At 63.7% G+C, this 15,651-nt stretch overlaps 5 non-coding genes across 5 annotated transcripts; all 5 read right to left on the bottom strand.

The window, feature by feature from the left end:
* Positions 1 to 490: 490 nt before the first annotated feature.
* Positions 491 to 609, bottom strand: LOC142867666 (5S ribosomal RNA). The gene has a single exon (XR_012917021.1). It is a non-coding gene; the product is annotated as a 5S ribosomal RNA (ribosomal RNA).
* A 3,533-nt stretch (positions 610 to 4,142) lies between these two features.
* Positions 4,143 to 4,261, bottom strand: LOC142867667 (5S ribosomal RNA). The gene has a single exon (XR_012917022.1). It is a non-coding gene; the product is annotated as a 5S ribosomal RNA (ribosomal RNA).
* A 3,541-nt stretch (positions 4,262 to 7,802) lies between these two features.
* On the bottom strand, positions 7,803 to 7,921 carry LOC142867668 (5S ribosomal RNA). Its single transcript, XR_012917023.1, has one exon. It is a non-coding gene; the product is annotated as a 5S ribosomal RNA (ribosomal RNA).
* Positions 7,922 to 11,442: 3,521 nt separating this feature from the next.
* LOC142867669 (5S ribosomal RNA) lies at positions 11,443 to 11,561 on the bottom strand. Its single transcript, XR_012917024.1, has one exon. It is a non-coding gene; the product is annotated as a 5S ribosomal RNA (ribosomal RNA).
* Positions 11,562 to 15,106: 3,545 nt separating this feature from the next.
* On the bottom strand, positions 15,107 to 15,225 carry LOC142867670 (5S ribosomal RNA). The gene has a single exon (XR_012917025.1). It is a non-coding gene; the product is annotated as a 5S ribosomal RNA (ribosomal RNA).
* Between the last annotated feature and the right edge of the window lie 426 nt (positions 15,226 to 15,651).

Consider the following 15,651-nt stretch of genomic DNA (forward strand, 5'->3'; position numbering starts at 1 on the left):
TGCAATCATAGAGATAAGAGACACTTTTTAAACATAATGAATCCGAAGAGAAAAGTAAAAGGAGGCCTGTGGAGCAGGTCTGGGTGTGACTCCGGATCCCCCAACATCAGGTGCCACCACCAAAGATTCCTACGTGTAGCCCATAGAACCCCAAAAGCAACGGGACGAGTTCTGGTCACATACTCCCTCAAAATGACATCCTGGCCTTCTTCTGGAACTCCCTCCCCTCTCAGACTCTCAAGGTTTCCTCCAGCGTGTCGGTTCTCACAGAGCAGACCTTTGGTCTGAGACCTGACAGTCCAGAAGCCACGCATGCTGCCGCGTGACGGCGGTGTCGCGGCTTGGGACAAGAGGAGGCCCCACGGTGCGGGCTGGGGCGCCAGGCACCGCGGCGGGCGCTGAGGGTGGGGGTGACCCCCACCCCGGGCCGCCGACTCGCTCCCAGAAAGGGGACAGAACAAGAGGCAAAACAAAAAAAAAAAAAAGAAGAAGCCTACGGCACCCGGTATTCCCAGGCGGTCTCCCATCCAAGTACTAACCAGGCCCGACCCTGCTTAGCTTCCGAGACCAGACGAGATCGGGCGCGTTCAGGGTGGTGTGGCCCTAGACGGCGGAGGGCGCCCCTGCCCCGCTCAAGAAGCCGAGCCTCTCTGCGCTTCCCCGCCGCCTCCTCCCCCCGCCCAAGGCCCCGCGCCGGCGCTGACCCGCACCGGGCCGGGCCTGTTGAGTTCACCGGCCGGGTCCGGCGGGCTCCGAGGGACGGGGGTGACAGCGGGGCGGGGCGGGGCGGGGCGGGCAGGGAGCGGCGGGCCGGGGTGGGGGGCTGTCTCTCTATACACACACACACACACACACACACACTCACACTCACTCACTCACACTCACACAAGATGCGCCTCCACGGCTGGACTCGCCAAGGTGGAGACCTTCCAGCCCCCTTCCTCTCCTCGCCTGGCCCACCCCCAGCTCGTGGCCGCCGCCGCCGCCGCCGCCGCCGCCGCCGCCGATTGCGCACGCGCGGGTCGCCCGCCCTTTGACCCCAGGCAGGGGCCGCCATCCCCACAACCCCTTTCAGCTGCGCCCCCCACCCTGTGGGTGGGCTGCCACCTATTCCCCCGGGCCCGGGCTGGGGCACAGCGCATGGGGGAGGGGAGCGAGTGTATGGGGCGTCTCTCTCTCTCTCTAGGGATGTGTCCCATGGGTGGGGTGGCGTGGTTTGTGGGGCGCTGAAGAAATCAGTCCCCTCCATCTCCTACCTCTGGAAAACGCCCAAGCCCTTGGAGAACTGCCGGCAACGCGACCGTGGGGGCCGGGACCCTCCTCTGTGTCCTCCTGTGGCCCAGTCCAAGGGGCCTGGGCCTGGCCGGGGCTGCATTGGACCCCGACCACCCTGGCGTGTGGACTCGCTAAAAATCGGCGATTAGATATTGGATTCCAGCTTCATTGAGGTCATTTCACTAATGAGTGCACCGGAAAGAGTTTCCTAATCCATCTGTGAGGGTGGCAACTGAAAGAGAATTTTAAAGCTGACAGAATAGGCGAGGAAAGGCATAGGAGATTTCCACACCCAGTAAGGAAGCCTTTCCCGAAATGGAAGAAAGAAACGAGCAAACAGAAACACCGGTAGCCCGCCAGGATCAGAGTCTGCCCCCGAGAGAAAGTACCCTGACCAGGTTCACCCGTGGGTGGGTGGCGAGCTAGCGGCATTCAGAAGAGCGAGGCCCGCAGTCTGTGCAGAAGACACCTGCACTCGGGTGTGTGTGGCGGCACGATTCACAAGCAGCTCCAGATGTTAAGCCAAGGAGAAGCCAGGGAGTTCCCAACGCCCCAGGTGTCCTCAGCCCACGACTGGCTGCTGGGGGAATGCGAAGCCCGGCTCCTTGTCTCAGAGCCCTTGTCTCAGAGCGGGACAACCAGGAGGTGTGACGTACACCCCGGGGTTCCCAGGAGGATCAGGCTGAAGCTGGGACTTGGCCTGAAAGTGTCCCCTCGCATGGCCACCCCCTTCCCCTTCCTGCTCCTCTACTCCTGGTGCCCCTCCATCCAGGGGCCAGACCTTAAAGAGTCACCCGCAAGAGAATCCTGGTCCCAAAGGAGCCTTCTGGGGGACCCGTGCTGAGAGAGGTTGTGGGCATGGCCCGCTGGGGCTCTGCCCGACCCAGGGCTGAGAGATGCAACCTCCCAGCTCTGGGTCCCTGCAGGGGAAGCGTTGGCAAGCACAGGGCCAGTCCTCCAAAGGCCCAGGTGCAGGGAGCCCAGGCCAAGCAGCCTGTGGAAGAAGCCACCCCGGGAACACGACTGCAGGCCACGGCCCTTCCCACCTCCTCCTCCTCCTCCTCCTGCTCCTCCACACCCCCCCCGACCTCCCACCCCCCCACCCCACCCCCCGACATGGCGCAGGGCTCAGAGACACCTCAGACACTTGCTACCCAAAGTGCAAAGGGCATCAGTTGCTCCTCCAAACCCCCCCCCCTGCCCAGCAGACCGCGTTGTCCAGCCAGCCCCCGGGCCTCCCTGGGGTGCCCAGCACAAAAGTGCAGACAACCACCGGACCCTCAATCTCAGTTTTCGGATGTTTTTGCCACTCTAAGGACCCGCAGGCCAGCTGGGCCTTCTGGCAGGACAGAGAGCCCCGGAATCCGACGTGGAGAGCTGGGTGTACGTCCCCACGAGGAGGCGGTCCCCACCTCCGCGGCTCTCCCCTTGCGGGGGGGAAAAGCAGCCACGGGGCCTCAGAGAAGACACCAGGCTGGGCGCCCGCCCCACAGTGGGGGCACGTCCCCCGCAGGCCACTTAGCGCCGGCCACCGGCCGGCGGACGGTTGGGTGGCGCGAGACGCTGCGGCCGCCCTGCTACCGGGTCCCTGGGAGGGCGTCCTGGAACCAGCGTCCACACCAAGCCCTTGGAAGGCCCAGGCGACGGAGGAGCCCCGTCAGGCAGGGGCCGAGGACGGTGACGGCCCGGGCGGGGAGGAGCGTGTCAGGCAGGGGCAGAGGACGGTGACAGGTGACAGGCCGGGCGGGAAGGAGTCAGTCAGGCAGGGACTGAGGAGGAGACGGGCTGGGTAAGGGTTAGGGTTAGAGTCAGGGCACAAGTCACAATCGCAAAGACCTGGAAGCGACCCGAGTGCCCATGGACCCACGAGTGCGTAAATGAAATGTGGCGCGTGGACACCACGGAGTGCTATTCAGCTAGGAGGAGCAGCGGTGAGAGGGCACCTCTCGTGGTTCTCCTGGCCAGAGCTGGAACCCGTTCCAGTAAGCCAGGTAGCCCAAGAATGGACACACGAGCACCACGTGCTCGCGCTCACCAGCAAATGGGTACGAACCGATGGACACCTAAGTGGACACAGAGGAATCACCTTCATCGGGTGGGTGTCGGGCGGGTGGGGGGAGGGGATGGGCATACACCTCCATTAGGAACGGGGTGGGTGCGCACCGACTGGGGGATGGGCGCACTTGAGGCTCTGACCCGAGGGGGGAGGCTGGGAGAGGGCAACGTACCCGACCTTAACATTGGTACCCCCACAATACGCTGGAACAACATCAGAGGTTAATGAATAAGAACACAGGGGGGAGGGGGGCACGGGCAACACATGTCACCTTAATACTTGGACTCCCATCATCTGCTTGAAAAGAGAGAGAAAAGAAAATGCAATCATAGAGATAAGAGACACTTTTTAAACATAATGAATCCGAAGAGAAAAGTAAAAGGAGGCCTGTGGAGCAGGTCTGGGTGTGACTCCGGATCCCCCAACATCAGGTGCCACCACCAAAGATTCCTACGTGTAGCCCATAGAACCCCAAAAGCAATGGGACGAGTTCTGGTCACATACTCCCTCAAAATGACATCCTGGCCTTCTTCTGGAACTCCCTCCCCTCTCAGACTCTCAAGGTTTCCTCCAGCGTGTCGGTTCCCACAGAGCAGACCTTTGGTCTGAGACCTGACAGTCCAGAAGCCACGCATGCTGCCGCGTGACGGCGGTGTCGCGGCTTGGGACAAGAGGAGGCCCCACGGTGCGGGCTGGGGCGCCAGGCACCGCGGCGGGCGCTGAGGGTGGGGGTGACCCCCACCCCGGGCCGCCGACTCGCTCCCAGAAAGGGGACAGAACAAGAGGCAAAACAAAAAAAAAAAAAAGAAGAAGCCTACGGCACCCGGTATTCCCAGGCGGTCTCCCATCCAAGTACTAACCAGGCCCGACCCTGCTTAGCTTCCGAGACCAGACGAGATCGGGCGCGTTCAGGGTGGTGTGGCCCTAGACGGCGGAGGGCGCCCCTGCCCCGCTCAAGAAGCCGAGCCTCTCTGCGCTTCCCCGCCGCCTCCTCCCCCCGCCCAAGGCCCCGCGCCGGCGCTGACCCGCACCGGGCCGGGCCTGTTGAGTTCACCGGCCGGGTCCGGCGGGCTCCGAGGGACGGGGGTGACAGCGGGGCGGGGCGGGGCGGGGCGGGCAGGGAGCGGCGGGCCGGGGTGGGGGGCTGTCTCTCTATACACACACACACACACACACACACACACACACTCACACTCACACTCACACAAGATGCGCCTCCACGGCTGGACTCGCCAAGGTGGAGACCTTCCAGCCCCCTTCCTCTCCTCGCCTGGCCCACCCCCAGCTCGTGGCCGCCGCCGCCGCCGCCGCCGCCGCCGCCGCCGCCGCCGCCGCCGATTGCGCACGCGCGGGTCGCCCGCCCTTTGACCCCAGGCAGGGGCCGCCATCCCCACAACCCCTTTCAGCTGCGCCCCCCACCCTGTGGGTGGGCTGCCGCCTATTCCCCCGGGCCCGGGCTGGGGCACAGCGCATGGGGGAGGGGAGCGAGTGTATGGGGCGTCTCTCTCTCTCTCTAGGGATGTGTCCCATGGGTGGGGTGGCGTGGTTTGTGGGGCGCTGAAGAAATCAGTCCCCTCCATCTCCTACCTCTGGAAAACGCCCAAGCCCTTGGAGAACTGCCGGCAACGCGACCGTGGGGGCCGGGACCCTCCTCTGGGTCCTCCTGTGGCCCAGTCCAAGGGGCCTGGGCCTGGCCGGGGCTGCATTGGACCCCGACCACCCTGGCGTGTGGACTCGCTAAAAATCGGCGATTAGATATTGGATTCCAGCTTCATTGAGGTCATTTCACTAATGAGTGCACCGGAAAGAGTTTCCTAATCCATCTGTGAGGGTGGCAACTGAAAGAGAATTTTAAAGCTGACAGAATAGGCGAGGAAAGGCATAGGAGATTTCCACACCCAGTAAGGAAGCCTTTCCCGAAATGGAAGAAAGAAACGAGCAAACAGAAACACCGGTAGCCCGCCAGGATCAGAGTCTGCCCCCGAGAGAAAGTACCCTGACCAGGTTCACCCGTGGGTGGGTGGCGAGCTAGCGGCATTCAGAAGAGCGAGGCCCGCAGTCTGTGCAGAAGACACCTGCACTCGGGTGTGTGTGGCGGCACGATTCACAAGCAGCTCCAGATGTTAAGCCAAGGAGAAGCCAGGGAGTTCCCAACGCCCCAGGTGTCCTCAGCCCACGACTGGCTGCTGGGGGAATGCGAAGCCCGGCTCCTTGTCTCAGAGCCCTTGTCTCAGAGCGGGACAACCAGGAGGTGTGACGTACACCCCGGGGTTCCCAGGAGGATCAGGCTGAAGCTGGGACTTGGCCTGAAAGTGTCCCCTCGCATGGCCACCCCCTTCCCCTTCCTGCTCCTCTACTCCTGGTGCCCCTCCATCCAGGGGCCAGACCTTAAAGAGTCACCCGCAAGAGAATCCTGGTCCCAAAGGAGCCTTCTGGGGGACCCGTGCTGAGAGAGGTTGTGGGCATGGCCCGCTGGGGCTCTGCCCGACCCAGGGCTGAGAGATGCAACCTCCCAGCTCTGGGTCCCTGCAGGGGAAGCGTTGGCAAGCACAGGGCCAGTCCTCCAAAGGCCCAGGTGCAGGGAGCCCAGGCCAAGCAGCCTGTGGAAGAAGCCACCCCGGGAACACGACTGCAGGCCACGGCCCTTCCCACCTCCTCCTCCTCCTCCTCCTGCTCCTCCACCCCCCCCGACCTCCCACCCCCCCACCCCACCCCCCGACATGGCGCAGGGCTCAGAGACACCTCAGACACTTGCTACCCAAAGTGCAAAGGGCATCAGTTGCTCCTCCAAACCCCCCCCCTGCCCAGCAGACCGCGTTGTCCAGCCAGCCCCCGGGCCTCCCTGGGGTGCCCAGCACAAAAGTGCAGACAACCACCGGACCCTCAATCTCAGTTTTCGGATGTTTTTGCCACTCTAAGGACCCGCAGGCCAGCTGGGCCTTCTGGCAGGACAGAGAGCCCCGGAATCCGACGTGGAGAGCTGGGTGTACGTCCCCACGAGGAGGCGGTCCCCACCTCCGCGGCTCTCCCCTTGCGGGGGGGAAAAGCAGCCACGGGGCCTCAGAGAAGACACCAGGCTGGGCGCCCTCCCCACAGTGGGGGCACGTCCCCCGCAGGCCACTTAGCGCCGGCCGCCGGCCGGCGGACGGTTGGGTGGCGCGAGACGCTGCGGCCGCCCTGCTACCGGGTTCCTGGGAGGGCGTCCTGGAACCAGCGTCCACACCAAGCCCTTGGAAGGCCCAGGCGACGGAGGAGCCCCGTCAGGCAGGGGCCGAGGACGGTGACGGCCCCGGGCGGGGAGGAGCGTGTCAGGCAGGGGCAGAGGACGGTGACAGGTGACAGGCCGGGCGGGAAGGAGTCAGTCAGGCAGGGGCCGAAGATGAGACGGGCTGGGTAAGGGTTAGGGTTAGAGTCAGGGCACAAGTCACAATCGCAAAGACCTGGAAGCGACCCGAGTGCCCATCGACCCACGAGTGCGTAAATGAAATGTGGCGCGTGGACACCACGGAGTGCTATTCAGCTAGGAGGAGCAGCGGTGAGAGGGCACCTCTCGTGGTTCTCCTGGCCAGAGCTGGAACCCGTTCCAGTAAGCCAGGTAGCCCAAGAATGGACACACGAGCACCACGTGCTCGCGCTCACCAGCAAATGGGTACGAACCGATGGACACCTAAGTGGACACAGAGGAATCACCTTCATCGGGTGGGTGTCGGGCGGGTGGGGGGAGGGGATGGGCATACACCTCCATTAGGAACGGGGTGGGTGCGCACCGACTGGGGGATGGGCGCACTTGAGGCTCTGACCCGAGGGGGGAGGCTGGGAGAGGGCAACGTACCCGACCTTAACATTGGTACCCCCACAATACGCTGGAACAACATCAGAGGTAAATGAATAAGAACACAGGGGGGAGGGGGGCACGGGCAACACATGTCACCTTAATACTTGGACTCCCATCATCTGCTTGAAAAGAGAGAGAAAAGAAAATGCAATCATAGAGATAAGAGACACTTTTTAAACATAATGAATCCGAAGAGAAAAGTAAAAGGAGGCCTGTGGAGCAGGTCTGGGTGTGACTCCGGATCCCCCAACATCAGGTGCCACCACCAAAGATTCCTACGTGTAGCCCATAGAACCCCAAAAGCAACGGGACGAGTTCTGGTCACATACTCCCTCAAAATGACATCCTGGCCTTCTTCTGGAACTCCCTCCCCTCTCAGACTCTCAAGGTTTCCTCCAGCGTGTCGGTTCCCACAGAGCAGACCTTTGGTCTGAGACCTGACAGTCCAGAAGCCACGCATGCTGCCGCGTGACGGCGGTGTCGCGGCTTGGGACAAGAGGAGGCCCCACGGTGCGGGCTGGGGCGCCAGGCACCGCGGCGGGCGCTGAGGGTGGGGGTGACCCCCACCCCGGGCCGCCGACTCGCTCCCAGAAAGGGGACAGAACAAGAGGCAAAACAAAAAAAAAAAAAAGAAGAAGCCTACGGCACCCGGTATTCCCAGGCGGTCTCCCATCCAAGTACTAACCAGGCCCGACCCTGCTTAGCTTCCGAGACCAGACGAGATCGGGCGCGTTCAGGGTGGTGTGGCCCTAGACGGCGGAGGGCGCCCCTGCCCCGCTCAAGAAGCCGAGCCTCTCTGCGCTTCCCCGCCGCCTCCTCCCCCCGCCCCAGGCCCCGCGCCGGCGCTGACCCGCACCGGGCCGGGCCTGTTGAGTTCACCGGCCAGGTCCGGCGGGCTCCGAGGGACGGGGGTGACAGGCGGGGCGGGGCGGGCAGGGAGCGGCGGGCCGGGGTGGGGGGCTGTCTCTCTATACACACACACACACACACACACACACACACTCACACTCACTCACTCACACTCACACAAGATGCGCCTCCACGGCTGGACTCGCCAAGGTGGAGACCTTCCAGCCCCCTTCCTCTCCTCGCCTGGCCCACCCCCAGCTCGTGGCCGCCGCCGCCGCCGCCGCCGCCGCCGATTGCACACGCGCGGGTCGCCCGCCCTTTGACCCCAGGCAGGGTCCGCCATCCCCGACAACCCCTTTCAGCTGCGCCCCCCACCCTGTGGGTGGGCTGCCGCCTATTCCCCCGGGCCCGGGCTGGGGCACAGCGCATGGGGGAGGGGAGCGAGTGTATGGGGCGTCTCTCTCTCTCTCTAGGGATGTGTCCCATGGGTGGGGTGGCGTGGTTTGTGGGGCGCTGAAGAAATCAGTCCCCTCCATCTCCTACCTCTGGAAAACGCCCAAGCCCTTGGAGAACTGCCGGCAACGCGACCGTGGGGGCCGGGAACCTCCTCTGGGTCCTCCTGTGGCCCAGTCCAAGGGGCCTGGGCCTGGCCGGGGCTGCATTAGACCCCGACCACCCTGGCGTGTGGACTCGCTAAAAATCGGCGATTAGATATTGGATTCCAGCTTCATTGAGGTCATTTCACTAATGAGTGCACCGGAAAGAGTTTCCTAATCCATCTGTGAGGGTGGCAACTGAAAGAGAATTTTAAAGCTGACAGAATAGGCGAGGAAAGGCATAGGAGATTTCCACACCCAGTAAGGAAGCCTTTCCCGAAATGGAAGAAAGAAACGAGCAAACAGAAACACCGGTAGCCCGCCAGGATCAGAGTCTGCCCCCGAGAGAAAGTACCCTGACCAGGTTCACCCGTGGGTGGGTGGCGAGCTAGCGGCATTCAGAAGAGCGAGGCCCGCAGTCTGTGCAGAAGACACCTGCACTCGGGTGTGTGTGGCGGCACGATTCACAAGCAGCTCCAGATGTTAAGCCAAGGAGAAGCCAGGGAGTTCCCAACGCCCCAGGTGTCCTCAGCCCACGACTGGCTGCTGGGGGAATGCGAAGCCCGGCTCCTTGTCTCAGAGCCCTTGTCTCAGAGCGGGACAACCAGGAGGTGTGACGTACACCCCGGGGTTCCCAGGAGGATCAGGCTGAAGCTGGGACTTGGCCTGAAAGTGTCCCCTCGCATGGCCACCCCCTTCCCCTTCCTGCTCCTCTACTCCTGGTGCCCCTCCATCCAGGGGCCAGACCTTAAAGAGTCACCCGCAAGAGAATCCTGGTCCCAAAGGAGCCTTCTGGGGGACCCGTGCTGAGAGAGGTTGTGGGCATGGCCCGCTGGGGCTCTGCCCGACCCAGGGCTGAGAGATGCAACCTCCCAGCTCTGGGTCCCTGCAGGGGAAGCGTTGGCAAGCACAGGGCCAGTCCTCCAAAGGCCCAGGTGCAGGGAGCCCAGGCCAAGCAGCCTGTGGAAGAAGCCACCCCGGGAACACGACTGCAGGCCACGGCCCTTCCCACCTCCTCCTCCTCCTCCTCCTGCTCCTCCACCCCCCCCCGACCTCCCACCCCCCCACCCCACCCCCCGACATGGCGCAGGGCTCAGAGACACCTCAGACACTTGCTACCCAAAGTGCAAAGGGCATCAGTTGCTCCTCCAAACCCCCCCCCTGCCCAGCAGACCGCGTTGTCCAGCCAGCCCCCGGGCCTCCCTGGGGTGCCCAGCACAAAAGTGCAGACAACCACCGGACCCTCAATCTCAGTTTTCGGATGTTTTTGCCACTCTAAGGACCCGCAGGCCAGCTGGGCCTTCTGGCAGGACAGAGAGCCCCGGAATCCGACGTGGAGAGCTGGGTGTACGTCCCCACGAGGAGGCGGTCCCCACCTCCGCGGCTCTCCCCTTGCGGGGGGGAAAAGCAGCCACGGGGCCTCAGAGAAGACACCAGGCTGGGCGCCCGCCCCACAGTGGGGGCACGTCCCCCGCAGGCCACTTAGCGCCGGCCGCCGGCCGGCGGACGGTTGGGTGGCGCGAGACGCTGCGGCCGCCCTGCTACCGGGTTCCTGGGAGGGCGTCCTGGAACCAGCGTCCACACCAAGCCCTTGGAAGGCCCAGGCGACGGAGGAGCCCCGTCAGGCAGGGGCCGAGGACGGTGACGGCCCGGGCGGGGAGGAGCGTGTCAGGCAGGGGCAGAGGACGGTGACAGGTGACAGGCCGGGCGGGAAGGAGTCAGTCAGGCAGGGGCCGAGGAGGAGACGGGCTGGGTAAGGGTTAGGGTTAGAGTCAGGGCACAAGTCACAATCGCAAAGACCTGGAAGCGACCCGAGTGCCCATCGACCCACGAGTGCGTAAATGAAATGTGGCGCGTGGACACCACGGAGTGCTATTCAGCTAGGAGGAGCAGCGGTGAGAGGGCACCTCTCGTGGTTCTCCTGGCCAGAGCTGGAACCCGTTCCAGTAAGCCAGGTAGCCCAAGAATGGACACACGAGCACCACGTGCTCGCGCTCACCAGCAAATGGGTACGAACCGATGGACACCTAAGTGGACACAGAGGAATCACCTTCATCGGGTGGGTGTCGGGCGGGTGGGGGGAGGGGATGGGCATACACCTCCATTAGGAACGGGGTGGGTGCGCACCGACTGGGGGATGGGCGCACTTGAGGCTCTGACCCGAGGGGGGAGGCTGGGAGAGGGCAACGTACCCGACCTTAACATTGGTACCCCCACAATACGCTGGAACAACATCAGAGGTAAATGAATAAGAACACAGGGGGGAGGGGGGCACGGGCAACACATGTCACCTTAATACTTGGACTCCCATCATCTGCTTGAAAAGAGAGAGAAAAGAAAATGCAATCATAGAGATAAGAGACACTTTTTAAACATAATGAATCCGAAGAGAAAAGTAAAAGGAGGCCTGTGGAGCAGGTCTGGGTGTGACTCCGGATCCCCCAACATCAGGTGCCACCACCAAAGATTCCTACGTGTAGCCCATAGAACCCCAAAAGCAACGGGACGAGTTCTGGTCACATACTCCCTCAAAATGACATCCTGGCCTTCTTCTGGAACTCCCTCCCCTCTCAGACTCTCAAGGTTTCCTCCAGCGTGTCGGTTCCCACAGAGCAGACCTTTGGTCTGAGACCTGACAGTCCAGAAGCCACGCATGCTGCCGCGTGACGGCGGTGTCGCGGCTTGGGACAAGAGGAGGCCCCACGGTGCGGGCTGGGGCGCCAGGCACCGCGGCGGGCGCTGAGGGTGGGGGTGACCCCCACCCCGGGCCGCCGACTCGCTCCCAGAAAGGGGACAGAACAAGAGGCAAAACAAAAAAAAAAAAAAGAAGAAGCCTACGGCACCCGGTATTCCCAGGCGGTCTCCCATCCAAGTACTAACCAGGCCCGACCCTGCTTAGCTTCCGAGACCAGACGAGATCGGGCGCGTTCAGGGTGGTGTGGCCCTAGACGGCGGAGGGCGCCCCTGCCCCGCTCAAGAAGCCGAGCCTCTCTGCGCTTCCCCGCCGCCTCCTCCCCCCGCCCCAGGCCCCGCGCCGGCGCTGACCCGCACCGGGCCGGGCCTGTTGAGTTCACCGGCCGGGTCCGGCGGGCTCCGAGGGACGGGGGTGACAGGCGGGGCGGGGCGGGGCGGGGCGGGGCGGGCAGGGAGCGGCGGGCCGGGGTGGGGGGCTGTCTCTCTATACACACACACACACACACACACACACACACACACACTCACACTCACACTCACTCACTCACACTCACACAAGATGCGCCTCCACGGCTGGACTCGCCAAGGTGGAGACCTTCCAGCCCCCTTCCTCTCCTCGCCTGGCCCACCCCCAGCTCCTGGCCGGCCGCCGCCGCCGCCGCCGATTGCGCACGCGCGGGTCGCCCGCCCTTTGACCCCAGGCAGGGGCCGCCCTCCCTGACAACCCCTTTCAGCTGGGCCCCCCACCCTGTGGGTGGGCTGCCGCCTATTCCCCCGGGCCCGGGCTGGGGCACAGCGCATGGGGGAGGGGAGCGAGTGTATGGGGCGTCTCTCTCTCTCTCTAGGGATGTGTCCCATGGGTGGGGTGGCGTGGTTTGTGGGGCGCTGAAGAAATCAGTCCCCTCCATCTCCTACCTCTGGAAAACGCCCAAGCCCTTGGAGAACTGCCGGCAACGCGACCGTGGGGGCCGGGACCCTCCTCTGTGTCCTCCTGTGGCCCAGTCCAAGGGGCCTGGGCCTGGCCGGGGCTGCATTGGACCCCGACCACCCTGGCGTGTGGACTCGCTAAAAATCGGCGATTAGATATTGGATTCCAGCTTCATTGAGGTCATTTCACTAATGAGTGCACCGGAAAGAGTTTCCTAATCCATCTGTGAGGGTGGCAACTGAAAGAGAATTTTAAAGCTGACAGAATAGGCGAGGAAAGGCATAGGAGATTTCCACACCCAGTAAGGAAGCCTTTCCCGAAATGGAAGAAAGAAACGAGCAAACAGAAACACCGGTAGCCCGCCAGGATCAGAGTCTGCCCCCGAGAGAAAGTACCCTGACCAGGTTCACCCGTGGGTGGGTGGCGAGCTAGCGGCATTCAGAAGAGCGAGGCCCGCAGTCTGTGCAGAAGACACCTGCACTCGGGTGTGTGTGGCGGCACGATTCACAAGCAGCTCCAGATGTTAAGCCAAGGAGAAGCCAGGGAGTTCCCAACGCCCCAGGTGTCCTCAGCCCACGACTGGCTGCTGGGGGAATGCGAAGCCCGGCTCCTTGTCTCAGAGCCCTTGTCTCAGAGCGGGACAACCAGGAGGTGTGACGTACACCCCGGGGTTCCCAGGAGGATCAGGCTGAAGCTGGGACTTGGCCTGAAAGTGTCCCCTCGCATGGCCACCCCCTTCCCCTTCCTGCTCCTCTACTCCTGGTGCCCCTCCATCCAGGGGCCAGACCTTAAAGAGTCACCCGCAAGAGAATCCTGGTCCCAAAGGAGCCTTCTGGGGGACCCGTGCTGAGAGAGGTTGTGGGCATGGCCCGCTGGGGCTCTGCCCGACCCAGGGCTGAGAGATGCAACCTCCCAGCTCTGGGTCCCTGCAGGGGAAGCGTTGGCAAGCACAGGGCCAGTCCTCCAAAGGCCCAGGTGCAGGGAGCCCAGGCCAAGCAGCCTGTGGAAGAAGCCACCCCGGGAACACGACTGCAGGCCACGGCCCTTCCCACCTCCTCCTCCTCCTCCTCCTGCTCCTCCACCCCCCCCCCCGACCTCCCACCCCCCCACCCCACCCCCCGACATGGCGCAGGGCTCAGAGACACCTCAGACACTTGCTACCCAAAGTGCAAAGGGCATCAGTTGCTCCTCCAAACCCCCCCCCTGCCCAGCAGACCGCGTTGTCCAGCCAGCCCCCGGGCCTCCCTGGGGTGCCCAGCACAAAAGTGCAGACAACCACCGGACCCTCAATCTCAGTTTTCGGATGTTTTTGCCACTCTAAGGACCCGCAGGCCAGCTGGGCCTTCTGGCAGGACAGAGAGCCCCGGAATCCGACGTGGAGAGCTGGGTGTACGTCCCCACGAGGAGGCGGTCCCCACCTCCGCGGCTCTCCCCTTGCGGGGGGGAAAAGCAGCCACGGGGCCTCAGAGAAGACACCAGGCTGGGCGCCCGCCCCACAGTGGGGGCACGTCCCCCGCAGGCCACTTAGCGCCGGCCGCCGGCCGGCGGACGGTTGGGTGGCGCGAGACGCTGCGGCCGCCCTGCTACCGGGTTCCTGGGAGGGCGTCCTGGAACCAGCGTCCACACCAAGCCCTTGGAAGGCCCAGGCGACGGAGGAGCCCCGTCAGGCAGGGGCCGAGGACGGTGACGGCCCGGGCGGGGAGGAGCGTGTCAGGCAGGGGCAGAGGACGGTGACAGGTGACAGGCCGGGCGGGAAGGAGTCAGTCAGGCAGGGGCCGAGGAGGAGACGGGCTGGGTAAGGGTTAGGGTTAGAGTCAGGGCACAAGTCACAATCGCAAAGACCTGGAAGCGACCCGAGTGCCCATCGACCCACGAGTGCGTAAATGAAATGTGGCGCGTGGACACCACGGAGTGCTATTCAGCTAGGAGGAGCAGCGGTGAGAGGGCACCTCTCGTGGTTCTCCTGGCCAGAGCTGGAACCCGTTCCAGTAAGCCAGGTAGCCCAAGAATGGACACACGAGCACCACGTGCTCGCGCTCACCAGCAAATGGGTACGAACCGATGGACACCTAAGTGGACACAGAGGAATCACCTTCATCGGGTGGGTGTCGGGCGGGTGGGGGGAGGGGATGGGCATACACCTCCATTAGGAACGGGGTGGGTGCGCACCGACTGGGGGATGGGCGCACTTGAGGCTCTGACCCGAGGGGGGAGGCTGGGAGAGGGCAACGTACCCGACCTTAACATTGGTACCCCCACAATACGCTGGAACAACATCAGAGGTAAATGAATAAGAACACAGGGGGGAGGGGGGCACGGGCAACACATGTCACCTTAATACTTGGACTCCCATCATCTGCTTGAAAAGAGAGAGAAAAGAAAATGCAATCATAGAGATAAGAGACACTTTTTAAACATAATGAATCCGAAGAGAAAAGTAAAAGGAGGCCTGTGGAGCAGGTCTGGGTGTGACTCCGGATCCCCCAACATCAGGTGCCACCACCAAAGATTCCTACGTGTAGCCCATAGAACCCCAAAAGCAACGGGACGAGTTCTGGTCACATACTCCCTCAAAATGACATCCTGGCCTTCTTCTGGAACTCCCTCCCCTCTCAGACTCTCAAGGTTTCCTCCAGCGTGTCGGTTCCCACAGAGCAGACCTTTGGTCTGAGACCTGACAGTCCAGAAGCCACGCATGCTGCCGCGTGACGGCGGTGTCGCGGCTTGGGACAAGAGGAGGCCCCACGGTGCGGGCTGGGGCGCCAGGCACCGCGGCGGGCGCTGAGGGTGGGGGTGACCCCCACCCCGGGCCGCCGACTCGCTCCCAGAAAGGGGACAGAACAAGAGGCAAAACAAAAAAAAAAAAAAGAAGAAGCCTACGGCACCCGGTATTCCCAGGCGGTCTCCCATCCAAGTACTAACCAGGCCCGACCCTGCTTAGCTTCCGAGACCAGACGAGATCGGGCGCGTTCAGGGTGGTGTGGCCCTAGACGGCGGAGGGCGCCCCTGCCCCGCTCAAGAAGCCGAGCCTCTCTGCGCTTCCCCGCCGCCTCCTCCCCCCGCCCCAGGCCCCGCGCCGGCGCTGACCCGCACCGGGCCGGGCCTGTTGAGTTCACCGGCCGGGTCCGGCGGGCTCCGAGGGACGGGGGTGACAGGCGGGGCGGGGCGGGGCGGGGCGGGGCGGGCAGGGAGCGGCGGGCCGGGGTGGGGGGCTGTCTCTCTATACACACACACACACACACACACACACACACACTCACACTCACACTCACTCACTCACACTCACACAAGATGCGCCTCCACGGCTGGACTCGCCAAGGTGGAGACCTTCCAGCCCCCTTCCTCTCCTCGCCTGGCCCACCCCCAGCTCGTGGCCGCCGCCGCCGCCGCCGCCGATTGCGCACGCGCGGGTCGCCCG

This window comes from Microcebus murinus, unplaced genomic scaffold, assembly GCF_040939455.1.
Source record: "Microcebus murinus isolate Inina unplaced genomic scaffold, M.murinus_Inina_mat1.0 scaf019_hap2_Mmur4.0, whole genome shotgun sequence".
Lineage (NCBI taxonomy): Eukaryota > Metazoa > Chordata > Mammalia > Primates > Cheirogaleidae > Microcebus > Microcebus murinus.